We start from the raw sequence: 27835 nt of genomic DNA, 5'->3' as shown, positions 1-27835 counted from the left end.
ATGGCTGCAGAGAGTCCCGTCGAAAGTCTCCAGGAGGAAGCGACATGTCCCGTCTGTCTGGAGTATTTCACAGACCCTGTCACTCTGGAGTGTGGGCACAATCTCTGCCGAGCCTGCATCGCCCAGTGCTGGGAGGGACCCGACACAGCCGCCTCCTGCCCTCAGTGCAGAGAAACTGTGCAACAGAGAAACCTCAGGCCCAACGTGCAGCTGGGAAACATGGTAGAAATTGCCAAGCGTCTGAGTTTCCAGGCAGCGAAGGGAGCAGGAGGGGGCGGGGTGTGTGGGGAACACCAGGAGGCTCTGAAACTGTTCTGTGAAGAGGATCAAATGCGCACATGGTGGTTCCCATACAGGAAGCTGCTCAAGAGTACAAGGTACCGAGTTTTTTTCCAGTCTAATGGGAATAACTTTGGATTTTAATTACAAGGAAATGGCATCACAAGTTGCCCAAGACAGGTGTAACTGTGTCATTCAGCTGTGTGTAGCCTTCATTCCATGAAAGATGCCGTACAAATTAATGAGACTTCAGCCTGGCAGGAAAGGCAAGAGATGAAGATTTTAAAATTGTCTGACGTGGGAAAGTTTTCTCTGAGCAGCTGAATCCTTTTCAAACCCAGCTCCCACCAGTACAATAAAGGAACTCTCTGCAGACCGGAAGCTATTAAATGACAAATGACGTTTGACTCACAGGAGCGGCAGGCCAGTCTATGTGAGAGTGCTGCCTTTAGGCTGGAGAAGGGGGAGCTACAAGCTGTGGCTGTTATTACTGATTGTATCACAGTGTTTATTATGGTTATTTGCGTCCCAGCAGCCCCTACAAACCCCAGATGAGATCTGACCTTGAGTGTAGGGTGCCCTGCACAAAACCCAGTGAGGGACAATCCCTGCCCTGAGCCATTTACAGTGTAACTGGACAAGAGAGACAAAAGGTGGGAGGGACACTAAGGCACAAAGAGGGGAAGTGATTTGTCCAAGGTCACTCAGTAGGTCAGTGTCAGAGCTGGGTATAAACCCCCATTTTTCCAAGACCAAGTCCAGTGCCCTAACCACTAGGATATGCTGCCTCCTCATGCCCCAGCAGCACTGAGCAGTGATGAAGTGCGGACAGTAGAAGGAAAAAATTCCTTGATAAAAGCCCCAGGCCCAGCAGGGAGAGCAGGTTTCCCACTGGGATTTTGAACTCCTGTATTCCTCCAGGAAGCGTTAAACTCAGCTGCTGCCGGCCTGCACTAGAGGACATCACCGGGCTAAACACTGTGTGGGACCCCGAGCACCTTCAGTCCACACACAAAATGGCTCCACACAGCTCAGGTCCATGCCAAGTCCCATTGGGATTAGACTGGCTTGTAGACAAACTAACCCCAGGCTGGAGCTGACCGGTGCCAGTCTGACCTGTTCCGTTGTGTACGTGGGCAAGGATCAGCCAAAGTGGTTCCATGAGTCCCACCAGGCAGCCTTTTGAAATCTCCCAGAATCCACTGCTTCCGGGATCTTTACCAGGCAATGGGACCGTGGGGACCTGCCCAGGGGGCATTGCCACGGAAAGGGTTTAGGGCAGCACTGGGGCAAACCCCAACCGTTCTTTATACAAATCTGCCTGTCTAATTAGGGGGGCCACTGAGGCATCCCCAGAACACAGGACATCCCGACGCCTGCCTGCATGGGCCCTCCCACACCTGAATCGGTCAGCCTGCGTGGGCCCACACCACCTTTGTCAGCGCACCCCCACCGGCATCATTCTGCATGGAAGTGCTGTCCAGACCCCTACCCCCACCCCCACTGGTGTCTCCCTGCATCCTCGGTCTCCTCCTCTCTCTTTTTCACCGGACAAAGCCACGTCCAGTGCTGGGTCCCTGCCGGACAGGGATAGGGCTCCACCAAACTGGGACCACGCAGCTTCAAACCAGACGAGTGGCCTCCTGACGTCTCATGGGCTTTGCCCTGGTGCTTGGACCAGCTCTGCCCAACCAGTGCCGTCCCCAGAGATTCAGAGCTCCTAGGATTTGTATCACTTTGTTCGTTAAACCTTCTCAAAAACAGGTTTATTGATTCAACCCCATGTGACTCAAGTGCCCTGTTATGTGCTGTACCACTAATCAATCCACAAATACCAGTAAAGCTTGGTTATAATTGAGATCTCTCTCTAATTACTGAAAAGACTGAACCTGAATTGGTAACAAGTCTGAGTATGACATGCTCCCAGTCTGCATGGAGAAGGTTTCATCTCCTTGGTGGCCCTGATGTCACAAAGTGATTAGGACCAACAGTCATCTTGGGTTTTGGATGGAAAAACAAAAAGCTCCACACCCCTCTCAACCATTCAAATAAAAGCTCCCAAATAATTTCTGTTTCTTTAGGAAAAAATCCAGGCCCAATTGAAGATTCTGAGGGAAGAGAGAGAAAAGCTCCTGGGATTGAAAGCGACTGGACAGGGGAATAGCCGGGAGTATCTGGTAAGGTGCCTGTTGTTATTAACCAGCAGGGACTGGCCGTGGGAGGTCTGTTTGGAGGCAGACTCCTGTGTGGCCTTGGGGAACATGGGCTTGTGTGTGTTTCTACCTGATCATGGATTGCTGGGTTAGATTCATATGTAGACAAGCCCTAAGCTTCCATTTCAGCTGATAAGTTAATGTCTAGCCCTTGTGGCTCTCCCAGAAATCCTCCCCAAGTGAACTGAATGTCCCCGTGAAGTGCTGTCCGCTGTGTCTGGTCATTTCGTGCATTAACATGTTTGTTTCTTGTTTCTCCCCTGGCGTCTCTGTCAGTGTAATGCTGAGTCCTGGCTCCTGCTGCTCTGGGTCTGAATTTCCAGAGACCATAAATAACAGAATGTGCTGACCATGACACGCATGGAAACGTCCCTTTCAGAGATATCGGGGCCGAAGGGGAAGTTGTGAGAAAATCCTCTCTCTAGGGTAGAGTCAAACGTCAGAAATCTTAGGAGTTTCAATGAAGTTCTCCCTCCTGCACACTCAATGCTCCATGAAAAGACCCCGGGCTCCATCCATGTTCCTGATCAGCCCTTGCCCTATTTTCATACAGAAACAAACACAAACCGAGAGGCAGAAGATTGTGTCTGAATTTCAGCAACTGCGGCAGCTCCTGGAGGAACAAGAGCGACTCCTGCTGGAGAAACTGGACAAGGAGATTGTGAGGATCCAGAAAGAAAATGTCAGTCAACTCTCCGAGCAGATTTCCCGCCTCAGTGAGCTGATCAGTGAGCTGGAGGGGAAGTGTCAGAAGCCAGCGAGTGAATTCCTGCAGGTCAGACTGAGGGAGAAACAGAGGCACTGACTCCGGGGGTGCTTAAGGGCTAGCGCACCCATGGAAAAAAATTAGTGGGTGCTGAGCACCCATTGGCAGCCAGCTCCCCCCCTCTGCCCCAGCGCCTCCTGCCCGCCGATCAACTCCTCCCCCGCCCTCCCAGCGCTTCCCACCTGCCTCGCTGTTCCATGATGTGCAGGAGGCATTGGGAGGGGGAGGGAGGAGTGGGGATGGGGTGCGCACCAGGGAGGGGGCAGAAAGAGGCTGGGTGGGGGCGGAGCGGGGCTGGGAAGAGGGAGGGCAGGGGTGTGGCATTGGGGAAGGGTTGGAGTGAGGGCGGGGCCTGGGACTGAGCACCCCCAGGGACAATTAGAAGCCAGCACCTGTGGTTAGAAACAGTCCAGATCCCCACACCAGGAAGGGAGGGCTCCTGAATCATAAGCACTGGAGTCCAGCAATCGGAGATCTCACTGTAACTCGGCGTGTCCATTGCTGACGTGTGAATGACTATTGGTCACTGCAGAGTTACAGACACAGAGATAGTAGAGATGGAAAAGCCCCATTAGCTCAGGGACTCCATGGCCCTGGGGCCAGGGCAGGGCCTCTCTTCCCCATATTTGCAAAATCCCTTCTCCAGTGTCCCCTGTGTATATCCAATGGGACTGAGATTCTTTCCTCTCTCTTGCATAATGACAGGTTTCAGAGTAGCAGCCGTGTTAGTCTGTGTCCGTAAAAAGAACAGGAGGACTTGTGGCACCTTAGAGACTAACCAATTTATTAGAGCATAAGCTTTCGTGAGCTAAGGTGCCACGAGTACTCTTTTCTTTTTCCTCTCTCTCTCCCCCTCTCCCTGCCCCTTTCCTTCCCTCTCCCTTCTGGGATGTCAGAAGCACCTTGAGCAGGTACGTGGCTCTCTCTCCCTCCCCCTCACACTTCACAACACTGGGAAAGAGCTTGATGGTGATGTTAGCACCACATCTCCCCCGGGCTCCACAGCAAAATGTGTGGGGAAGGTCACATTCTCCTTACAAATCTCTCTGATCAGCTTCATCCTGAGGTATTTTCCACTGAATGCATCTGATGAAGTGAGCTGTAGCTCACGAAAGCTTATGCTCAAATAAATTTGTTAGTCTCTAAGGTGCCACAAATACTCCTTTTTTTTTTGCGAATACAGACTAACACGGCTGCTACATCTGAATCCTGAGGTTCTCAACCTTGTGTAGAAGACTCTGGAATTCTCCATTCAGTGGGAAGGACTGACCTCAAGTGTTTTCCGGAGATGTCACCTCCCCGAGGGACTGGCTGCCTCAGGATAGTGGGGATGGAATATGGGCCTTTCACTGCTGGGGCCCTGGTTACCATTCAGCCCTGGGCAGCAGCAATCAAGAGCCTTTCCCACCTGAGGACTGTTTGGAGACCTGTGTGGAATGAGCTGGGGAGGGTGGAGTTGGTGTCTCCATCTAGTTCCTAGGGGACAGATTACTACAGTTGGGAGAATTTGAGGAATTCGAACTCCAGGCCCATTAGAGCAGCGACTCAGTAGTAAGCACTTATCATGGGTCACTAAATGAAATATAATCTCGGGAAATTGTTTCTCTCCCGGTGGGAGAAGGGGAAGTTCCAGCAGCCAGAGGAGGTTTCTCCTCAACTGGAAGAGCGAGTCAGCGATTTCTCCCTGAAAACTATTGCACTATTGGAGGCTCTGAGGAAGTTCAAAGGTACCTAGAAGGGATCTAGGAATGGAAATTGGGTTGAGCCGCTGAGACTGTGGGTGGAGAGGGGCTCTGGCCCATTGATTCACAATTAGATGATGCTTCTATTTAACTGTTGGACACAGGCGTGCGTACAGGGTGTGCTGGGTGTGCCCGGGGGGCACACCCTAATGCAGGGGTCGGCAACCTGCACCAGGCACGCCGATTTTTAATGGCAAGCTGCTGCCTGCCGGGGTCCCGCTCCTGCCCGACCCACTCTTGTCCGCCCTGCCCCGTTCCCGTGGGGGCAGGGGGCAGAGGCTTGGCCCTGCCGGGCAGGCTCCACCAACAGCCAAGCTCCCCCTCCCCTGCCTCTCCCCCCCAGCGTGCTGCGTTTCTGCCCCGCCTTCTCTCCCTCCCTGACCCCGATCAGCTGATGGCCCAGGGGAGGGGGAGAGGGAAAAGTGGAGCTGCAGTGCCCTCGCTGCTCCGGGGAGAAGGCGGAGAAGAGGCAGGGACGGGACCTTGGGGAAGGGGGGTGGAATCAGGGCATATCCCCTCCAGCCCCCTCTTATGAGCCGCTCAGGGCAGGGGGCTGGGAGCACCCCCACGAGCCGAGCCCAGACCCCCCGCCCCCTGCCCTGACCCCTGCACCCCCCCACGACCCCAGCCCTGACTTCAGCACCCCCCACACATACCCAACCCCCAACACCCTCCTGGCCCTCTGCCCTGACCCCTGCACCTCCCCACCCCCCCAGCCCTCTGCCCTGACCCCTGCACCCCCCCCCACAGCCCTCTACCCTGAGCCCTGCACACACACCCTCACACCCCATGCCCTGACTCCTGCACCCCCCTCACACACCCCCAGCCCCCTGCCCTGACTCCTGCACCCCCCACACATACCCAACACCCTCCCAGCCCTCTGCCCTGACCCCTGCACCCCCCCACACCCCCAGCCCTCTGCCCTGCCCCCTGCACCCCCCTCACAGCCCTCTACCCTGAGCCCTGCACACACCCCCCACACACCCAGCCCTGACTCTGCCACCCCCCCACACCCCATGCCCTGACTTCTGCACCCCCCCACACCTCCAGCCCCCTGCCCTGACTCCTGCACCCCCCACACCTCCATGACTCCAGCCCTGACTCCTGCACCCTCCACACATACCCAGCCACCCCACACCCCATACCCTGACTCATGCACCCCCCACATTCCCACCCCCACCCTGAGCACCAAACGGGAGCTCCTGCACCACCCCCCGTCCCCCACATTCCCACCTGCACTCCTCGCACCAAATGGGAGCTGCCCAGGTAAGCGCTCCACACCCAAACCTCCTACCCCAACCCTGACCCCCCTCCCTCATTCTAGCTCCTGGCCAGACCCTGCACCCCAGCCCCCACCCTGTTTCACCCCCAGCCCTGTGCTCAGTGCACCCCCACCCTCAGTTCAGTGCAGAGAGAGATGAAGAGAATGGCTAGAACCAGGGAGAAGGTAGGTACCCACTCTATGTGGGCAGGGCCGGGACCCCAGACTGGCAGTGGGGCTGAGTGGGACCGGTAGCCAGGACCCCGGCTGGCAGGAGCCGGCGGACGGAACCCCAAACCAGCAGCGGGCTGAGCTGCTCAGCCCGCTGCTGGTTTGGGATCCTGGCCGCTGGCCCTGCTCAGCCCGCTGCTGGTCTGGGGTTCTGGCTGCCGGCCCCTTGCCAGCCGGGGTCCCGGCCGCAGGCCCCACTCAGCCCGCTGCCGGCCTAGGTGAACGGAACCCCAGGCCGGCAACGGGCTGAGCGGGCCGGTGGCATAAGATCAGCATTTTAATTTAATTTTAAATGAAGCTTCTTAAACATTTTGAAAACCTTGTTTACTGTACAATACAACAATAGTTTAGTTATATAATATACAGACTTAGAGAGAGAGACCTTCTCAAAAACATTAAAATGCATTACTGGCACGCGAAACCTTAAATTAAACTGAATAAACGAAGATTCGGCACACCACTTCTGAAAGGTTGCCGATCCCTGATTTAGGTGTTAAGTTAAAAAAAATTAAGTTTAGTTAAGTTTTAGTTTGTTTGATGAATAAAAATACTGTCCTTTATGATTGAGTATTCAATAAATGTTCGCCTTTAAAAAAAAAAGACAGACATTCCCTGGGTGCACACTCTAATGAAGTGTGATGCACACACCTATGCTCTTGGGTGAGAATGCCACACCCTTAGGATCCAAGACCCTCAGACTGATTAATTCAACCCCTTATTTGTTCCAAAAGCATGCCTTGCTATTACAACCACTATTCAAGTAAGAAATGACAGACATACTGAAAGAAATGCTGCCCACCTACCTTCTTCTGGGGCAAAGGCAGGTCATGATGTATTTCTCCCATGGTGCTCCAACTACCCTTTACAATGTCTGACGTGTTATACGCATCCAGATTATATATTTAATTGTTCTTTTCCAGTCATCTTTGTGTGTTATGCATTGGAAGTATCTTTAGGACTTTTGCTGTCCAAGCTATTTTCAAGTTATCCTCATTTCTGATTCGTTCCTTACAAGTTGTTACACACTGATGTGCACGGGTCACTTTGACCCTTTTCACCACATGGGATTTTTTGGACTTTGCTCACTGCTCCTGAGCGGTACATTTTGGGTGCCTGCTGTCTTGAAGCACATTGTGTGGTCAAAACATCTCTTTGTCCTACATAGCAACTTATGAACACATCACTTAATAACAAGGTCACTTAAGGCAACATTTCCTTTATGTCAGGTATGATGATTTCTGAAAATCTTATTTCATCCTATAAAAGAAAAGGTTCTAGCAATCCCAAAGAATCGGACACGTCCCCTCCCAGGTTAACGGAAGTTTCAGATCTTACCCAAATACACACTACAGCCATTTCTTATGAACTAAACTAAACTAACAAAAGAGAGAGAGAGTATGGTTAAAAGATGAATGCACATACAGACATGAGTTTGATTCATCGAGGTTCAGATCCATAGCAGAGATGGGGAGCTTTCTAGCTGTAAAGAGTTCTTTCAGAAATAGTTCACAGTCCAATGTCCAATATCACCTTCAGGGTGTACCAGCATAATTGGGACCTCAGTCTTGCGACTCAAACTTCCCCTGATGAAGCCTAAGCAGATCTGAGATGACAGAATCAGGACCCAAGGATCTTTTACACAATTTCATGTCTTTTGACAAGTTGGGAGTTCAAAAGAACGTTGGTTCCGTTGCTGGGAGATGCCTGAATGAGAGAGGAGAGAGGTTTCAGACCTTTTTACATTAAATACCTGAGTATGTCTCTGTCTGTTTCTGTGCCATGATGAAAACACAGTTCTAGGAGTTCAGAGTGGGGACGCTGTTATAAATATGAAGCCTGAAATCTCATCTCTCTTATCCTTTCCCCCTCCAGACACTCTGCCGTCTGCACTGGAGAGAAAAAGAGGACAACCACTAGGAGCACACAGATAGGGTGAGACTGAAGCCTCTTCCCAGTGTTGGCCCCTCTCTGTGGCCCCAACCCTGCTCCACTTCCCCTGAGGCCCTGCCCCCTGGCCAGGCCAGAAGCCAGAGCCGGGCTCCCATCCAGCGAACCTGAGCAGCACTGGGGAGCCCTGAACCCTCCACCTGCCCTGGAGTGGTGCACTCCGGGGAGTTGGGACATGGGGCAGGGACTGCTCTCAGGCCCCCCAGATACCCACCCAGGGCAGGTGGAGGGTCAAGGGTTCTCCCCGGCAGCCAAGGCTCCAAGGGTGGCCAGGGGTCAGGGGCTTGGCGGGAAGAGGAGTAACGGGGCAGGGCCACGGAGTGGGCGGGGCCATAGGTGGAGGGACCTCGTGCCCCACCCCCAACTTCTACCAAGGGTCCGGAACACCTGGGGAGATCCCAGGATGACATCACACAAACAATCCTGACACCAACCTGAATGCTGAGTTCATGCCCACGCTAACGAACAGAAACACTCCCTGAGCAGCACCCGAACAGAGCTCTCTGCCCTGAGGGCTGACACATCCCTCTGCTTCACCCCGGTGCAGGGGGTCTCCCCATTGCTCTTCTCCAACATCCTGCCTTTCCTCTGGGCAGGGCTGGGCTCTCCCATTGGAGCTGCTCCCTGCTTCCTGGACTGGGGTGATGCTCTCCCTCTGATCCTGCCAGCTCCTCCTTTCTCTCTAGGCTGGGGATGGGGCTACCCCACCCAATGCCACCTCCTACTCTTGGGTTTTAAGCAGCTCTTCCCCAGTGCTGCACCTTCATCTCTGTTCCCCGGCCTGGGAGTGGAGGCCGCCTTTAGGGAAGGGAGCTTCCCTCTGGGATACAGAGCTGGTACCTGCCTCCTCTGGTCCCTCCTCAATAAAAGCTTCTGACACCTTCCTGGCTGTGTCTCTGCCCCTGGGAATGGAGCAGCCCCAGCAGAGGGAGCTGGGAGCTGAAGCTTCTGGAAGCAAATGAGAAATACACTGAGGAACTACAGTGATATCTCTGCTCAGTCTCAGGTACCCAGGACAGAGGCAGCTCCCTGCGATCCAGGCCTGTCCCAGGCAGGACGGGGCTGCGGGGGAGTGTGAGAAATGGTCCCAGCCTCCCCCAGGGCCGAGCTCTGCCCCTACCGCTCTGATTCTCTCTCTCCAGCAAATGTGACTCTGGATCCAGACACGGCTCATCCCACCTCGTCCTGTCTGAGGATGAGAAAAGTGTGAGATGGGAACACACACCGCAGCAACTGCCCAGCAACCCTGTGAAATTTGACTCTGAGCTCTGTGTGCTCGGCTGTGAGGGATTCACCTCGGGGTTGGGAGGTGGAGGTAGGTGGGCGATACTGGGCTGTGGGCGATACTGGGCTGTGGGGGGTGGCCAGAGAGTCTGTGGGTAGGAAGGGAGAGATCATCCGTAGCCCTGAGCGAGGGATCTGGGCTGTGGGTGGTGGGAGGGTCAGTTCTGGGCTCTCACCTCCCCTGTGACCTCCCTGCCCCTGAGCCGGGCCCCCAGCAGGATCCGTGTTTGTCTGGACTGTGACCGGGGGCAGGTGACATTTATCGGTGCTGGTGACAAGGCCCCGATCTTCACTTTCCCGTCGGGCTCCGTTCTTGGGGAGAGAATCTGACCCTGGCTCCAGGTGGGACAGGCTCAGACTGTGTCCCTGCGACACGCAGGGGAGGGGCAGGGGAATAGCTCACTGGGAGCCATGAGAGCAGCCTCTCTAGCCTCACACACCCATAGCCGTCTCCATGACCCTGGAGTTTGCTTCCAGTCTCAACTCTGCACTGTCTGGACGGCCAAACCATGGAGAGCATTGAGTGAGTGAGGTAGAGAAACCGATCTCATCACTGCCCCAGGGACTGTGCAGCCTGTTTGCCACTTTCCCCTATGAGCCAGGAGGACTCTGGGGATCCTGGGTCAGACAGTGCCACTGAGACATGGGGGGGAACAGCCCACTGGGAATGGAAAAATGGGTTTCTCTAGCCAAGTTATCCTAGCCCCTAAGGCCTGGAGGACTCCTGTCTACCCAACCCTCTGGCCTCTTAGCTCAGTGACCCCTGGAAGCTCCTCCCCACTCCCTCCCTGCAGCACCAGGAATGGGAGGGGAGGGTGAAAAACTTCTGGGGGTGCAGGAGGGGAAAAGGGGCCCTGAGGGGCAGATGTGGGGGCTGTGGGGTCACAATTGGTGGGGGGGTTGGGGTCAGAAGTGATGTGGGGTTGGGGGGCAGAATTAATGTGGGGCTGGAGACAGGTGGATGTGGGGTGGCAGGGACACTGAATTAGTTAACTGGGATTTGGCATTTTGGGAAGAAGCTGGAAGCTCCGCATGAGCCGGGAGCCTGGGAGAAGGAGACCCAGGGACTCGGGAGTGTGCATCCATCCCAATATTCAGTAGAAATGAGTGACTAGCATAGACACTTCCTACATCGGTAGAAGGGTTTTACAGTCAGTGCACTAAATCCACCTCTAGGAGAGGCACTAGCTAGGGCAACAAAGAATTCTTCCCTTGACCTCTCTGCGTCTACCTCAGGGGTTAGATCGACCTAACTACCTCACACAGGGTGTGAAAGTTTTCAGTGCAATGCAGCTAAGCTGACCTATGTTGTAGGTGTAGACCAGGTCTCAGGAAGAATAATGGTATGTCTACACTACAGTGCTACAGCTGTGTTGCTGAAGTGCCATAGTGTAGATAGAATATCAGGGTTGGAAGGGACCTCAGGAGGTCATCTAGTCCAACCCCCTGCTCAAAGCAGGACCAATCCCCAATTTTTGCTGCAGATCCCTAAATGGCCCCCTCAAGGATTGAACTCACAACGCTGGGTTTAGCAGGCCAATGCTCAAACCACTGAGTTATCCCTCCCCCCTCAAATGTATCCTGCATTAATGGAAGTGTTTTTTCCATCATTCTAGTTAATCTCCCTTTCTGAGAGGCTGTAGCCAGGTCACCAGCAGAATTCCATTGTCTGCACCGGGGAAAGCCTTGTGTAACTCGAATTTTGCGTAAGTCGGAAACGTATATCGGTACGTTATGCAAAAATTACCAGAACTCAAAAATCCTATTTCTAGCTTACGGAACTTTTTCCATAAGTGCGAATTTCTGTAAGTGAGGTCTTGCGTAACCCGGGGAGTGTCTGTATATGGATTCAGATTTTGGGGTACAGGGACTGTTACACTGGATTTGGAAAAAGAACCATTGGTAAACAGCTGAGGGTGGAAATTTGGTCCAAAAGGAAAACTGGAAATTTATCTATGATTGGTTGAAAGAACACCTGGGAAAATTAAAGGTAAGACATATTAAAAGTCATCAAAAAGAAGAAGGGGATGAAAAATATCAGAATGTTAAAGTGGATGCTTTAGCTAAATTAGCAAAAAAGGAACCTTTGGGGGTTATGTTAATTACTAGAGCTCACAACATAAAACAGGAGGCCGAACCTAAAGATGGGGAACCTGGAGTATGAAAGGGGGTTTATGCAAGAAAACAGGAGAGGTAAAGTGGGTACCTGACAAACTTCAAAGAGAAGAGATCATTAACCTGTGTTACTCTATGGCCCACCAAGGAATAGAAAATACTCTCTTTTAAGGTAAAAATAGATTGGAATACAGCTGAAGGTGCGAGAGGACGTAGAAAATTTGGTTAAAAACTGCATAAGATGTGCAGCAGCCGGGAATAGACCACCGAATTTGGGACCCTTGCGGCACCAAAGAATTGTAGGGCCATGGAGTAGAATACAGGTTGATTATATTAAAATCCAAAGAGGGAATCAGTATTTATTAGTGCTAATAGATTCCTTTTCTGGCTGGGTGGAGGCAATTCCCACCAGGAATCGTACTGCAGAGACCACTGCCAAGAAGTTGTGGAAAGTACTGTTTAGTAGATATGGGACTCCAGAAGTAATTGGTTCAGATGATGGAGCACATTTTGTAGGAAAAGTAATTAAAAAAATATTAAAAGCTTTAGGAGTAAAGCAACAACTACATATCCCCTACCATCCTCAATCGTCAGGGACAGTAGAAAGGATGGATCAGATTATCAAGCAAGCCCTACGCAAAGTGGTGCAAGAAACCGGCAAAGGTTGGGACAATAAATTACCAAGGGTAATTGGCAGCCATCCGGAGCAGTGATCGATTGGATACTAGCTACCCACCTTATCAAATTCTCTTTGGAAGGTCTATGAGATTGTGGAACCCTTTATTATGAGGAGGAGGAGGAGTCTCTGTTGTCCTGGGCCTTCATCTGCAACTCCAAGGAGACAGTCCAGGGCAGGCCGCCATGATCCAAGCGGTGCCATTTCCTCCAATTCTTAGACATTTTTAAAGCAGTCCCATTGGTGTTATTTCCTTTTTTGCCAATTCTTCATTTTTTCCCAAGGACATAACAAAATTGCTTTTTGATAAACAGTTCTTTTTGACCAATTCACCTTTCAGTTCTCGCTTCGGTTGCCAAAATGCAAATCATGCACTCATGTTGAAACACACTCCAGCCAACACAGCGAAAGCCGCTCGTGAGGCTGGAAGTATTTTGTCAGCAAAAGTGCCGACAAAGAGCATTTACACACGCCGGCTTTTAGCGACAAAGCTGCATCGACACAGCCTTGTCACTAAAAGTCGGCATGGTGTAGACAAGCCTGGTGTAAATCAGGGAAGAAAAAAAGGACTGGTGCCTAAAGAGAATTCCTTTTCTTATTCCACTGTGCATCCCAAGCACCGCTGTGCTTTTCAGGCTTGGAGGGAAATGTTCCATTCTCGGGAGAATGAAAGGCCATTTGGGAAGTGATGGCCCAGAACCCTGGCAGACAAGGGCCTGGATGAGGGCTGGACTCAGCCATTGGTATCAACTGTTTCTTTTTAGTCATTCACAGGGATTTTGGATCCTGGCTGACATGCCAACCATCTCGTAAATCGCTTCCCTGTGGCCTTTTGACATACACAGAGGTATCTCACTGCCAAGTCCCTCTCCTAGGAGGGGAAGGGGAAGGCTGCAGGGTAATCTCCCACCTCCATGCAGCCAGGGGCCAATGCTTGCCACTGCCATTCTGGAGCCTCCACATGTATGTATTGACAAATAAAATTGGCAGAATTTTAAAATATTGTGCACAGAATTTTTAATTTTTTTGGTGCTGAAAACCCTCGGGAATATGGCATGCTGGACAGTTGTGGGGGGCTGTGAGGGGGTGCTGGGCAGTGCAGGGAGTCTGTGGGTGGGAGGCCACTGGGCATAGGGATCGGGGGTGGAGATCTCTGGGTGAGGGGCCATTGGGCATGGGGGTTGCTGGGCATAAGGGGGTGGGGGGACCTGGGCAGGGCGGCGGTGTGGCAGGCACATGGGCAGTGCAGGGCTGGGGTTGGGGGCACAGTGGGGAGGGAAGTGCAGGGGTTAGGGTGAAGGTGACACTGTGGAGAGGTTGGGATGAAGATGGCAAAATGTAGGGGTTAGGGTGCAGGAGGGGTCAAGGGTGAGTGGCAAAGGGGTGCAGGAGGGGGAGCCCACGGGGGCCAAGGGAAAAGGCCCTAAGGCCGGCTCCGCACCCTGGTGGATATGAGAGTGGGTTTCTGCTGTCACCCTTCCCCTCTGGCATCATTTTCCTTCCCCCCTTACTCCTGCTCTTTCTCCTTTTGCTTCTCTTTCCCACAACTCTGGCTCAGCCCGCCCAGACAGCTCCAACTTTTGCACCAGTGCAGGTCGGGTGACCAGATGTCCCAATTGTAGAGGGACAGTCCCGCTATTTGGGGCTTTCTCTTATATAGGTGCCTATTACCCCCTCCCCTGTCCTGATTTTTCACACTGGCTGTCTGGTCACCCTAGTGCTGGTAACATGAGACCAGAGATGCTGCAGGGAGGCAGGTTGATCTGTAGGACCCAGGAGCGGCTGGGGGGCGGCTCTGGGGGGAGCGATCGCGGGGCTCAGGCCCGGCCCAGGAAGTGACTCGCAGCCGCTGCGGGGACTCTGGCTCCCAGGCTCCCGGCGAGATCCCCGAGCCCCGGCGGCTGGTGCTGGGAGCCCGGAGCCCGGGCTGCAGCCGGGAGAGGGGAACCTCCAGCCGGGCCCTGCCCGCTGCTCCCCGGGAGCCTCTCCCAGGGCAGAGCCCCCAGCCCGGCCAGGGCCCCTTCCCGGCCCGGCCCCTGCCCCAGGGGGGCCCCGCTCGGAGGGAAGGTAAGAGAGACCCGCCCCCCCCGTCACCCCCGGGCTGCAGGGGGCGGGTTTGGCCCCGGGCTGCTCCCCGCGGAGCTGGCTGCGATTCCCTGCCCCGGGCCCGGGAAAGCTGCCGCCAGCTCCCGGCGTGCGCGGGGCGGGGGGAGCCAGCCCGGGCCTTGCTGGGAAAGTGACGTGGGGGGGACTGAGGGGGAAGAACCGGGCTACAGGCCCCGCCGGGTAGGCCGGAGCGGGAAACCCAGGAAAGGGGCTGCAGAGGGGATAAAAGTTCCCCCAGATGGGCTGAGCCAGCTGCAGTGGTTGCAAAAATGGGGGGCATTGGGGCTTTCCTCCCCCCTTTCCTAGGATTTTAGCACCCATCTCCCAGGGCCGTGTCCTTAGGCCCAGTGCATCGTAGTGCGGGGACAGGGGCGCTCTCCCCGCCATAAGATGTTACTGAGCTGCTAGAGGGGACTTGATCCAGTGAAATATTTACAGACCTCCCCCCCCCCACCCCCGCACAGATCTCACTGTCACACCTGCTTTGAGTGTTTAAAAGAATCCGGGTCTCAGTTTCTGTGTCTGCGTAAAGCCGCCCAGCGCTTCATCCGTGTGTCCTAGCCCCTGTCCCAGTTCCCCTGAGTTTGACTCCCCTTGGAATCCAGTCTGGGCAGTTCCACTCCTTTACATTAGTTCCTTCTGAAAATATTCTTTTTATTACTCTGAGCTCTTCATCCTAAACTTCATTAGCATTGTGCGGAGGGACATCATTCTGCCATGGTATTCCTATTTTAATGGCATATAATCATGGGAAATATTAATAGTTGTGATCACATCTCAGGGTGACATGGAACAGTTCCTGTTTCTATTGCAATGTTGTAAATTGAGTTCAGTGCTGACTGATTTCATGGGCTGGTCTGAAAACTCCTTCAATTTCCTTTGCTTTAGCCAATTGTTACTTTGTCTCTCTATCCAGCACCCTAGCGCTTTATCCCATGTCCTATTTATGTACAGAACTTGGTTCCCAAATATTCACTAATGGCCAGAAGTTTCAAGGTTAAAGGCACCTAGATACTTTGTAATATTCCACTAGTGGCCGAAATCCTTTTAAAAATCTCTCCTTAAGGGCCTTAGAGTGTCTCCTATACAGGGCTTCTCAAAAGGAACTTTCTGTGGTATTTTTTTTTATTAAGCATAGATATGAACCCCCAAGACAGATTGACAACCCCAAGAATTCAAACCCCATGGGTTATGAACCGAACAGTCTAGAATTGAAAGAAAGAAAGAAAGAAAGAAAGAAAGAAAGAAAGAAAGAAAGAGGTTTTTCTTTTATTACCTTTTTGTGTCTGAGCCTTTGGGGTGTACTAGCTACATAGGTTTACTGCTACCCCTTCCAAAGGGTCCATACCTCTAGAATGGTTGTACAATCCTGTAACATTTGATGCCATTTTATACTTCTGGGAACATGTGATTCCCCTCCCCCACTTGCAATTGAAAATTGATTTTAAAACCTTATTTCCGTAAGTAACCCTCCATCCTGCACCCTCGGAAGTACCCACTTGACTTTTCTCTGACTTCATTTATTGCATCATCGATGTGGATTTTTCTACCACATTGTTTGTACTTCTAATGGCCTATTTAAGTTCCCAGCCTTTTATGGATGCTACGTTTTTTGGGTTGATCCATTTCAGGGATGTCCTTCCTTCTGGCATGTGTACTGATTTGTACGGCCCAAGTCAAATAATTTTTAAAAGGAATTGCTCTTCTTCTCCTTTGCATTGTTCAGCCCAGGGGACACCATGCTGACCTCACCCTTTCCTTTATGTTTTCGCAGTGGGCTAGCTAATGCGGGTTAATTGCACCATGGTAAATACGCCCATTTTCTTATGGACACAGACTCTACCGCTGATTCCGATGGTAAATGACCCATTATTGTTCATGGCCTGAAAACTCTGATCCGGATTGGGTGGCTACTACTCCTGTTCCTTTGCCAAGCACTGCCTCTGAATGTCTGCGCCTGTTTGTGGGGGCGTCATGGAAAAGAAATGAAAACATTTAAAACTAAAGAATTAGCGCTCTCCCACCACCACCAATTTCCCACATTCCCTTTCCTTTATTTCCTCACAGCTTGTCTGCATGGTCTGATGCTAACAGTGTAAAGTTAATGCAAATAAATCCCAGGGCTTCAAACCCCTGTGTGGACGCTCTCATTCAGAAGTAAGCTGGCCTTAATTTCGACAGTGGCAGTCAGGGCAACCACAGACAAGTGCAGGAGATCTTCCCCCCAGCACTGTAAATAGTCAGGCCTTAGATGTGGATTTTTCTACCACATTGTTTATGCTTCTAATGGCCTATGTTTTACCATTTTTGTTGTGATCCATTTCAGGGATGTTCTTCGTTTTGACACGTTTACTGGTTTGTACGGCCAAAGTCAAAGAATTTTTAAAATGAATTGTTCTATGTGTCCATTGCATTGGTCAGGCCGGGGGACACAGTGTGCTGGCCTCACCCTTTCCTTTATATTTTCACAGAGGGCTAGGTAATGCAGGATAGGTACCCCATGTGAATAACACCCATTTTCTTCTAGACACAGACTATGCATTTGACTCTGATGTTAAATGACCCGTTATTGTTCATGGGCTGAAAACTCTGATGCTGATTGTGTGTCTCCTGCTCCTGTGCCAGGTGCTGCATCTGAATGTCTGCACCCATTTGTGGGGGTGTCATGGAAAACAAATTAAATCTTTTAAAAGTAAAAGGATTAGCAGAGTCTACCCTAGCCCCCCTAACCAATTTCTCTTATTCCCTTCCCTTTACTTCTTCAGGGCTTGTCTGCATGGTCTGATGATAAAGGTGTGAAGTTAATCCACATGAATTCCAGAGCTTTAAACCCCTGTGTGGATGCTCTCATTCAGAAGTCAGGTGGCCTTAATTTTGACTTTGGCGGTCAGGACGGCTGCAGACCACTGCAGGAGACCTTCCCCCCCAACACTATAAATGATCAGGTCTTTGATCACTTCTTGAATATTTTTCAAGTATTGTATAGTCCAGGTGTAACCCACATGTGATTTTGCAAGTCCAAAGAGAAGCAGTGGGGCGATCGTCTCATCTTCCCTGAATGTTCCCTTGTGTAGAAACACCATTAGGATATTTCCCACGTATCAGCTTTGGTCTGACAGAATTTCAGTACATGGGTTGAGGTGGAAATGTAAGGTGATCTCGCTCCTCTTCTCTCTCCTGCAAAGGACAGGACACCCTTCATGAGCAGGAGGAAGAAGGCCGGATAGTGTCACGGTAGGTCCTGCTGTGAGCACAGAGGGTGTTGGCCTGGCTGCTCGGTGATCCCCTTTGTAAGGAACACAGACCAAATGGCGGCACTCTTGTCCCATGCGAGAGAACTATAAAGACTCCTTTGATCTCTTGCCCTGGTGAGAGTGTGCCCTGAGGGAGACACACTGCACCAGAGTCCTGCCTGGCTTCATTCAGAGCCGTTCCAGAGCATGGAGACTGTGAGTGTCCTAAACACCTATCTCCCCTCCAACCTCTGATGGCCTCAGCTCTTAGGTGAGTAAAGAAGGAGTGGCCATGACAGGTGCCATGTGCCCAATGAAAACATCCGATGCAGCTTTGGAAACAAATACAGAGCATGTCTGGTAACTGCCCCACCCTACTTCTGGATGCTTTGGAGCAAGATCAGCCCTGTGCTGAGACACAGCATGACAATGTGTGAAGTGAGCTTAGTATATTTTTGTTACACCTGCCAGACTTTGCCTCACACCTTTGTGAGCATCACACTCACAGACTCACCGACATGACCATCCTCACAGGGGCGGCCCATCCATATAGGCGAACTAGGCGGTCATCTAGGGTGCCAAGTTAAATGGAGCACCAAATTTGAGGGAAAAAATAAAATAAAAAAAAATTAAAAAACCCCGAAAAAGATGAAAAAAATACAAATAAAATAACAAAGATGTCATTATTTCAATTCCTGTTCGTGTACGGAGGGAATATGAATTATAATTCATTTCTCTACATTTCTGAGAATTTATTAATGTCAAATATTTTATTTACTGCAAAAATAATTAATATTTTAGCAATTTTTTTTTCCAATTTGCGATATAGGGTCAGGATGACCCACTCCGCAATTTTGATAAGCAATAACTCAGCCACAATGAAACACTTCCGCCAGCCGCAAGAGCTGCAATGTTAGTGACACCTAACTGGAATATACATCAAGGTCGCATAGCCGGAAATTCATGTAGAGCGGAGATATCGCGAGTTGATACATGTCAAACGGTCGTTTTAACATGTCACAGGTAGATGGTTAAGAATTGAGCGAATACTGTGGAAAATTGTGTTTCTTGGTGCCAAAGAATAAAGAATGACGTCTTTCAGCATTATAAATCCAAAATGTGAGTATCTTTAAGCGTTGTTAAACCTTAGCGTTATTATCGAGCTGTATAATTATGAACTTTTTTTTGTTATAACTGGTTCACATGTAATAAATAAGGTCCATAAAAGAAAAGTAACAGTGTTAATGCTTAATAAACTACGAAAGTCATGACGTCACCCTCCAAGCGGGTAACCATGAGGAAGGGGATTACTTTCCAAACGAGTGTTGGGTTATAACGTCAAAAAAGGTCATTTTGTTTCCATGTACATGTAAATGCTGTAACTAACTGTTTTAATAGGTAAGTGAGTTATGTTACTAATCACTGAACCTTTAAGCAGTGAAAAGACGTGTTGGGATGGCTGCAATGTGGTTTAAATCGCCAACCATGTGGCGGGTGTGTCAGCCATCCTTAACGCTATCATGCTTGCAGTGGGGAGCACAGTACATAACAATATTCAAATGTCCCATGGCGGAAAGAGGAAAAAGAAAACCCTCAGGAGCTGAGTATTGGAAACGAAAGGCTGAGATGGAAAAGGACCAAGCAAAACAGCAGGGATCCTTCCAGAAATATCTTGACTTTAATCCAAATAAAGATGGAAGCAGTTCACAGCATCCGGGTGAAGGACTTTTACTTGGAGAGGAGGTTAGTTCACATCCGCATGAAAGCAGTTTGGAACATCAAGATGACGGAAACTTACTTCTAGATGAAGGCAGCTCACAGCATCAGACTGATATGGAAGTGGAGAAAATTTATTCACCTTCAGAGAGACATGCAGAAATTGAAATAAATGAAATAGAAGGAAGAAAGGATGAGGAAGTTACAAACAATTTACAGTATGGGGAGCCAGTTTCATTGCGCACATGTGATGACTGGGTGCGGCAAATTCTCGTGGAACATGGATCCGAACAAGTTCATGAATTTCCCTTCCGTAAGGATGGAAATAAAAGAAAATTCTCTGCTCAGCATTACAAGAGGAAACTCATTAAGGGGGAAGAAATTCATCAAAACTGGTTACAATATTCAGTGCCGAAGGACTCTGTGTTTTGCGTTTGCTGCAAGTTGTTTAGAAATCAAGCAATTGGTACACCACTTACTAAAAAAAGAAAAGGAGGACTTGTGGCACCTTAGAGACTAACAGATTTATTTAGTTTCTAAGGTGCCACAAGTACTCCTTTTCTTTTTGCGAATACAGACTAACACGGCTGCTACTCTGAAACCTGTCACTTATTGAGAATGGTTCGAAGGACTGGAAAAACATACCTTCAATTCTCTCTTCACATGAAAGAAGTACAGAACATTTGCAATGTTTTCACAATTGGAAAGAACTTGAATTATGATTGAAAAAAGGAAAAACTATCGATGAAGAAAATTTATGTGTGATCAAGGAAAAAGAAGAATATTGGCAACAAATATTAGAGCGTCTCATTGCTTTAGTGAGATTTCTCAGTGGGCAAAATTTAGCATTCTGCAGCCACGGTAGAAATGAAAAATTATAACTCCAGGTAATGGAAACTTTTTAAAATGTGTTGAATACCTAGCTTTGTTTGATCAGTCATGAAGGAGCATCTACGTAAAATAACTGATCATGAAACACAGGTTCATTACTTAGGAAAAAATATGCAGAATGAACTGATTCAAATCCTAGCAAATGCCATTAAAAAGAAAATTGTAGAAGCTGCCCATTCTGCAAAATACTTTGCAATAATATTGGACTGTACACCCGATGTGAGTCATGTTGAACAAATGACGATGATCATTTGTTTTGTGGACATGGAAAAGTCTGCAGATGAAGATAATGTTGAAGTGCTCATAAAGGAACATTTTTGCGGTTTCGTACCACTGAAGGAGACGACTGGAGCATTTATGACTGAAACGATTCTACAAGAGCTTGAAACAATGTCATTATCTGTTGAAAACTTACGTGGCCAAGGCTATGAAAATGGGAGTAATATGACGGGTAAAGACAATGGTGTGCAAAGGAGAATAATGGAAATCAGTCCTAGGGCCTTTTTCGTTCCTTGCAGCACGCATTCTCTGAAATTGGTTGTCAATGTTGCTGCTAGATGCTGTTTGGAGGCAAGCAGTTTCTTGGACCTGGTGCAATGTGTTTATGTGTTTTTTCTCAGGCTCAACATGCCGTTGGTATATTCTGACTCGCCATGTGAATTCTCTAACTGTGAAACCACTTAGTCAGACAAGATGGGAGAGTCGCATTGATGCTTTGAAGCCTCTTCGCTATGAATTTGGAAACATTTATGATGCCCTAATTGAAATTTGTGATGATACTACCTTTACTGGATCATCTGGCAACACGGCCCATTCAGATGCAGATTCTCTTGCAAATGGCCTTTCCAAGTTCAGATTTGTGACTTCACTTATTTTGTTGTATAATATCCTTTTCGAGATTAACCTCAGTAGTAAGCAGCTTCAGGAAAAGAACCTGAACATACACTCTGCTATCAAAAACTGCAGAAAACTAAAAATATTCTGGAGGAATTCAGAAATGATGAAGGGTTCGAAAGAACACTGGTAAATTCTCTCAAGCTTGCGGAAGAAATAGACTTTCTGACAGAATTTGAACCAGAGCCAGTTCGCATTTGGCAAAAGAAACAGCAGTTTTCGTATGAAGGACGAGACACACCCATTCAGAACCCAAAACAAACATTCAAAGTGAATTTCTACTTCACAGTCCTTGATACTTCTATTCGCTCGGTTGACGAAATATTTCAACAGATGCAGCAGCTAGAGTCAGTATTTGGCTTTCTATATGATATCCACAGCTTGCAAAAGAAAACAGCAAAACAGATAAGAGAATTTTGTATAAAACTGGAGTCGGCATTGACTCATGAAAATTCAAAAGACATTGATGCTACAGATTTGTGTAGTGAGCTTCAGGATTTTTCAAGAGGACATAGGAAACATTCCACTCCTGAAGAAGTACTGAACTTTGTTTACGAAAATAAACTCTCAGACAGTTTTCCAAACATCTTTATAGCTCTACGCATTCTTTTAATTTTGCCAGTTTCCGTAGGTAGTGGGGAATGTAGCTTCTCAAAGTTAAAATTGATAAAAAAAAATCTCCATTAAATATGGTGCAAGAGAGACTTGCTGGACTTTCAACAATGTCTATAGAGCATGAAATAGCTGGAAAACTGTTTCTAAGGGTATGTCTATGGGTAGTGATCGCTCTATCGGGGGTCAATTTATCGCGTCTAGTCTAGTCGCGATAAATCAATCCCCGATCGCTCTGCCGTCGACTCCGCTGCTCCACCGCCACGAGAGGTGGAAGTGGAGTCGACGGGGGAGCGGCAGCAGTTGACCCCACGCCATGAAGATGCCGTGGTAAGTCGATCGAGGTATTCCCGTAGCTGAAGTTGCGTACCTTACATCGAGTCCCCACTCCCCCTCCAGTTTAGACCAAGGCTAAAAGAACTAGTGTCTGAATTTTCAAATCTTAAAGCACGAAAAGTCATGTTTTAAGAGCACAGAGTGTTTCTTCTTCAGAGTGTTTTGTAAATACAGGTTAAAGTTCATTGAAGAGTTTTCTTACTTCTTTCTATATTGGATGTGGTGGAAATGGCAGTTAAAGCAGGATTGCGTAATGGATGATTTTGGATTTGTAATAATAAAAATTATAATTAACATTTTTAATACATTTTTATTTGAAATCAGAATGAAATATCATCTAGCTGTCATGTACAAATCTATTCTGAAAATTTCGTGTCTCTGTTTTATCTGATCTCAGAAACATTAGTTGGACAGAAGGACAAACCGAATAATTAAGCCTCTGTTTAAAAGAAAACGCATAAAAATGTTAAAAGGAAAAAAGGGGCAAAATGTTTCCCAGTTTACCAAAAACCTCAACCTAGATCTGCCGTGGGCGTTTGGGGGTGGGGGCGCCGATTGCATGGTTCGCCCAGGGCACCAGTTGCTGGCAGCTAGTCTAGGGCCGCCCCTACATCCTCATGTACGACAGGGGTAACAGACAATGCTGTCTGTCTAAGTTACATTTCCCTGGCAGAGCCTAGTTACAAGGGAAATATCCACGGGCAACCCCCTCCCTTCCCGCACACACACTGCTCCCAGCTTCCACTGGATTTTTTTAAAAAGAGACAAACTCATGATCTTTGGGGCTCTGATTCCTGAGTGTTCAGGGCTGCCCTTGGTCTTGGTCTGATTTCCAGGCAGGTTTTAGACCTCAGCCAAACCGGAGTCAGACCGGAGTCACTGCTGACTCTGGCAGGGGGTGAGTGCAGATGGGCCAATGGGATCAGCCTCCGCCTGCCTGTCCCTGGAGGCTGCCGGGGGAGTCCAGGGCAGCTCATTCTTCAGGTGTTGCCACCAGAGGGCTCTGGCTGTTGCTAAGGGAGAGGGGTCTACACTGCAATGGGGGGCAATCCCTCAAAATGGCCCCTTTGATTCTGCTCTTTTTCTAGCATTTGGCTTAGAGATGCTGTTACTGGGAGGGTCTAAAGAGCCTGGGGGGAATCAGGGTGTGACATGGACTGAAGCCCCTTCTGTAACCTCCCCCATCGCCCCTCTCGCCCCGACAGACTGAGGAATCACATCCACGTTTTGCTCCAGATCGTCCCGTCTTCCAGGAGACAGGGAAGGGAAATGGCTGTGATGGAGCCAGCTCAGGTAGGGGATTTTCAGGGAGTTGCTGGGCAGGGGGAGGGAGAGGCAGGGAGAAGACAGGGTGTGAGAAACCTGCTGATTTTCTGAGTAGGACTATTGGTGATGGGGAGGGAGGGACATTCGCCCATTTCAAAAACAGGACACAACCCCCCTGCAACAGGGCTGGAGCCTGACCCCACTAACCAGAGGCTGCTGGGAAATAAGAAGGCAAGCTCTTAGGGTTCCTGTCCCCGTCCCCGGCTCAGAGCTCTGCTTCCCGTCTCAGCCTGTGGCTGGCAGGCGTGTGGGAAATTAGAAGACCCTGCCCTGCTCCGTATGCTGGGGGGACAGGGAGCTCTCACCTCCCCACCGCCTGAAGCCTCCTGGCTGCTTTGAGCAGGGTGGGGGTGGGATTCTTCTACTCTGGCCCTCCCAGAGCTTCACTTTTTATTTTCCTTTCCTGTGAATAGCAGGATTGTGGCTGGGGCAGCAGCTGTTGATTGGGGGACTCTTGTTGTTTCAGATGCTGGTGACCTTCGAGGAGGTGGCTGTGTATTTCACCCAGGGGCAGGGGGCTCTGCTGGACCCCGCTCAGAGAGCCCTCTACAGGGATATCATGCAGGAGAACTACAAGACGGTGACCTCGCTGGGTAAGGGATTCCCGTCCCCTTGGTTATTAGAAGCCATTGAGTTTGTATGTATGAATCTCGTCAGGTTCTTCCCTCGTCAGTTAGATCAGAGGGGAATGTTTTGCATAATGAACAGTTGCCCTGTGCAAGAGACTTGCATCTCCATGCCCTCTCCAGTGAGACATGGTGTCAGAACTTAATGGACATGCTAGCTCATCCCCACCCCTCTAGCTTTCAAAGGGGCAGAAATCATTCGTTGTCCTTTCTGTATTGATCCCATTCACACACACAATCCTTGTTTAACTCCCTTCTTGGGAATAGCTCCAGCTGTTGGGAAGGCTTAGAAATAGGCAGGGGTTTAACACCAGAGCTGTGTGCATTAGCAAGGCCCCTACACTGCGCAGATCCTGGGAACACCTAGTGAGAGTGTAAAAATTCTCCTCACCTCCCCAGACGTCTGCCTCTCCCAAGGGGGCTCAGCGACCATGTTCCCGTCCTCTTGGGTTCCATGTTCCCCAGCAGAGCACAGGGACAGGTTCCGCTCACAGAATGTCCTTCGTGACAGACGCGCTCTCAATCCTCCACGCACCCTGATCTGGTCCGATTTTCCTTCCCCCCCGCACAGGATTCTCCCTTCCCAAACCTGAGCTCATCTCCCGCCTGGAACGAGGGGAAGAGCCGTGGGTCCCGGATCTCCAGGCCTGCGAGGAAAGAGAGAGCCTGAGAGGGGCCCGCACAGGTGAGGACTGACACTGAAATCATCTGGGGAATGAAGAAAAAGTTGAGAATCCTTAAAATGTGTTGTGAGTAAGCACCCTCAGTTCTTCCTCATGTCACCCAGGGCAGCACTGTAGTCAGCAGATATTGCTCACGGCTTTCGACCTGTCCTGTTAGCTGCAGGAGTTTCCTTCCTGTCTCTCCTTCCCTGTGAGTGTTTGTGTGGGATGTGGAGGCAAAATCCAATTGCTCACTATTCGCAACTGTAGTGTGTCGCGTTTTCCCTCGGTACTATTCTTCTTTCTCCCCAGGACAATGACTCCTGTCTGAATTGTCTCTTTCCTGGCAGGTGATGAGCGAGTGAGTGAAAACAAGGAGGAGAATGATCATGAGGAGGTTCCCGGGGAAGTGGAACCACAGGGGACCTCTGTGCAAAGAGCTGAAGGGAATTTTTCCCAATGCTGGCAACAGGGAGAAGCCTGGGGAAATTGGCACAGGTCAGAGAGGCTGCAGGGAAACCACCCAAGGAAGAAAGTGGATGAATTTATTAAATGTGGGGGAGGAGACAAGGATCCCATAACCCAGCAGACAATTTCCAAGGAAGACAAACCCTATGAATGCCTCAGTTATGGGGAAGGATTCATTCTGAGATCACATCAGACAATCCATATTGGAGAGAAACCACTTCAATGCGTGGACTGTGGGGAAAGCTTCAATAATCGCTCAGCCCTGAATAACCATGGGAGAAGCCACAGAAGAGAGAAACCCTCTCAATGCCTCGAGTGCGGGAAATCTTTCATTTGGAAGTCAGAACTAATTAGACATCAGCTAAGCCACACAGGAGAGAGACCCCATAAGTGCTTAGACTGTGGGAAAAGTTTCAGCTGGAAATCAGTCCTTGTTAATCATCAGGCAATCCACACAGGAGAGAGACCCCATAAGTGCTTGGATTGTGGGAAAAGTTTCAGTCGGAGGTCAGTCCTTGTTAATCATCAGAGAATCCACACAGGGGAGAGACCCCACAAGTGCGTGGACTGTGGGATAAGTTTCACATGGAGGTCAGACCTTATTAATCATGAGAGAATCCACACAGGAGAGAGACCCCACAAGTGTTTAGACTGTGGAAAAAGTTTCACACGGAGGTCAGTCCTTGTTAAACATCAGGCAACCCACACAGGAGAGAGACCCCATAAGTGTTTAGACTGTGGGAAAAGTTTCACACGCATGTCAGACCTTGTTAGACATCAGTCAGTCCACACAGGAGAGAGACCCCACAAGTGCTTGGACCATGGGGAAATTTCACACAGAGATCACACCTCATTAAACATGAGAGAATCCACACAGGATCTAAACTTCTCTGACACGGGGACAGAAGGTATTAAGGAAATTGCATGTAATTGACCTAGAGTCAACCTTTAGAGACATGTTAGAAAAGTGTGTCATCGTTAGATAAACTAGAGCTTCAAAAGGTAAACGTGTATTGTTAAAGACATGGAAGAAGATGGTAACTGAAGGAGTCTTTGTTTAGCTATATCTTGTTAGAGGTTAACAGTGGAAATAAACGGTTCCTGTCTAGGGCTGTATTCTGTGAATTCAGAGATCAAAAGGGAATATTAACATTTAGATAAAACTTGGTTGTAATAATGTCACTGTTTGTCTCCTGAAAGTTTGTCATAAACTGTCTATGAACGGCTTTATGGAGAATCACCTGATGTTAATCCATGTAATTAATTACCAGTGATCTTTAGGAAATAGAAGGTTACTTCAAAAGCCTGTTGTTCAGGCAAGGACTGTGTGCTGTCGTGACGCTGCAAAGATGATCCTTTCTTCTCTGATCTGCCTAACCTGTATACGGGGGGGGGGGGGGGGGGGTGAATCGGAAGACGGAGATCTTCAGTCCCATCTGGACCGCCCTGACATTGAAATTGGACATTGGACTAGAACTTGATGAAATGATTCTGTAAAGGACTCTTTGCAATTCTAAAGCATCAGCTGTACAATGAAACTGAGCTAAGGACTCTATGCATGTCTCTGTGTATAATGATCTTTTCACCAGCACACTGTTGAAGTGAGCTGTAGCTCACGAAAGCTTATGCGCAAATAAATTGGTTAGTCTCTAAGATGCCACAAGTCCTCCTTTTCTTTCTTCTTTTAATAAAATTTAGTTGAGTCAATAAGAATTGGCTGTAAGTGTGTATTAGGGTAAGAACTGAAGTATTCCTTAACTTGGTGGATAATGTATAGGATCCTTTGGGATTGGTGGAACTTTTTAATGTGATGAATAAGATTTTCAGCAGTCCCCATCATGTTGAAGTGGGCTGTCTGGGAGGGAGCCCAAGGCGGGGTTACTTTAAGGGAACTGTGCTTTGGCCTCTGTGTAGCAGTACGGTATTGTAGAAGCTGCTTTGTTGCTGGCTTGGTGAATCTAAGTACTGGAATAGCCACCAGTTATGAGGATTGTCGGCCCCATTCTTCGTAGCTTGCTCTAATTGAGTGATCTCATTGTGGCCACCCGGGATCCTGGTCACAACTTCATAAATGCCTTGCCTGTGGGGAAAGTTTCATTCAGCCATCGTGGCTCCCAACCCCCTGTGGATGGGGGGGATGCCCTGCATTTCCCCAGCCCACGGTGTCGGGGGGGGATCCCCTGCTGCTCCGCAGCCACTTCGGGTGGTGGGGAAACACCCCTGCAGCTCACAAGCCACCACTGGGCACATGCCACCTGGCCTGGCTGCTCCCTCTTTACTCACCTGAGAGCTCAGGCAATCAGAGCTTGGACAGGAGACAGGTGTTTAGGACAGTCACCGTCTCCATGCTCTGGAACGGCTCTGAATGAAGCCAGGCAGGACTCTGGTGCAGTGTGTCTCCCTCAGGGCACATTCTCACCAGGGCAAGAGATCAAAGGAGTCTTTATAGTT

The 27835-nt window shown here is 49.5% G+C and overlaps 1 pseudogene; it reads left to right on the top strand.

Moving 5' to 3' along the window:
- On the top strand, positions 1-26770 carry LOC141998046 (uncharacterized; annotated as a pseudogene).
- Positions 26771-27835: the final 1065 nt, after the last annotated feature.

This window comes from Natator depressus, chromosome 14, assembly GCF_965152275.1.
Source record: "Natator depressus isolate rNatDep1 chromosome 14, rNatDep2.hap1, whole genome shotgun sequence".
In the NCBI taxonomy this organism is placed as follows: Eukaryota; Metazoa; Chordata; order Testudines; family Cheloniidae; genus Natator; species Natator depressus.
This window is presented reverse-complemented; position numbering and strand designations above follow the sequence as displayed.